Consider the following 1542-nt stretch of genomic DNA (forward strand, 5'->3'; position numbering starts at 1 on the left):
ATGGAAACTATTACTTCTTGGAAGCGGAGACAGTGGGAGCAAAAATAAAATTTTGAACAGCATTGAAAAGGCATCAAGTAAACTTTCACAGGAGGACAAGATTTTCCTGCGGAATATTTATAGGGACAGAGTATGTTTGCAAGCAATGATTCTGCGCTAAAATGTGCCCAGCTAATCATAAATTCTATTTTTTTCTTATGTAATTTCTTTTTTCAAAAAGCTTGTGAATTCAGGTGCGTGTTCAACAGCGTGGCTTAAATGCGGGTGAAGAAGTCTCAGCAGAGAAAATCAGGACCAATTCTGCAATTGCCAGCAAGCCTCGGGAACACGTTGTAACGAAAAGTTACTGTGTCAATCGCACTGAATAAAGTCGAAACGCAAATAAGGATTGCATATGTTTTAATAAAATCTGGATCTACAAACAAAAGACACACACACATACAATTAGACGGTTTGGAAGAGTCTCAGTAAGTAACGTAAAATCAGCGGGCAAACAGAAACAAAAGAAAAACTAAGCTCGCAAGCTGAACATTTTAATGACCTTACAAAAGGTAATCAATCAGAAACTGTCATATTCTTGCAACAGAAACTTCCAAGCCGGGGTTGGAGAAAAGGCAACAGTGTTCCAATCCATGTCGTGACATGTAATTCGGCTCCATCTTGAAGCACAATTTTTCGATATGATCTAGAAATGGAAGGGAGATTCAAAAGGATTAAGAACGTTGAATAACATTTCCGCTTCTAATAAGAATCAAGCAGGGAAAAAAAGAACTCGCGAAGCCTTTATTCTTCTTCATAAAGGCTTCGGCTGGTGCACCCAGCAGCACCAGAGTCTCTGTGGCGCAATCGGTTAGCGCGTTCGGCTGTTAACCGAAAGGTTGGTGGTTCGAGCCCACCCAGGGACGCCCATAGCTTTTATACAAGGTTGAACTCTCCTCCTGTCCGTGTACGTGTCAAATTCAAGCAACAAACTGAAGTCCAAACCCGACACTCCCCTACCCCATGTGCTCTTGAATGCTCCACTTTCCTGTTCTCAATTTAGATGGAAATCAACTCTGTTACAATGAATTTGTCTTCTCTACGTTTTCTAACGTGTTAGACATTTGTAGAAATTGGCGGAAACCTGAACTAGATATATGTAGGAATTGAAATAAACTTGGAAGAAAGGAGAAAAAAAAAAAAAAACTCTTTTAAAATTTAAGATTTACAATTAAATCTTTTAAAATGGAAGAATTTGAAGTGAGAAAAATTAAAAGCAAAGTTACTTTCGTATTTTGCTTACACAAAGTGCCAGGCCTTCCCAAAATATTTACTTTGGAAAAGCAACCATAGTTTCATCATAATAATTTCTGTCTCGGACACAGATTATAGAAATTTAAAGCCAGTTTTAAGAAAAAGGTAAAACTTGATGTATCAGCCATCAGTGGGCATCTGCCTACATTACCAGTTTCTTGAGGTGAGGCAGGCAGGGTAAATTTAACCCAAGAGTTTGAGGCCACCCTGTCTATTTAGATAGAAACCAAAACAAAGAAGAAAAAGAAG

The 1542-nt window shown here is 38.5% G+C and overlaps 1 non-coding gene across 1 annotated transcript; it reads left to right on the forward strand.

The window, feature by feature from the left end:
- Positions 1–831: 831 nt before the first annotated feature.
- On the forward strand, positions 832–905 carry Trnan-guu (transfer RNA asparagine (anticodon GUU)). The gene has a single exon. It is a non-coding gene; the product is annotated as a tRNA-Asn (tRNA).
- Positions 906–1542: the final 637 nt, after the last annotated feature.

The sequence above is a fragment of the Phodopus roborovskii genome, unplaced genomic scaffold (assembly GCF_943737965.1).
Source record: "Phodopus roborovskii unplaced genomic scaffold, PHOROB, whole genome shotgun sequence".
Classification (NCBI taxonomy): Eukaryota; Metazoa; Chordata; class Mammalia; order Rodentia; family Cricetidae; genus Phodopus; species Phodopus roborovskii.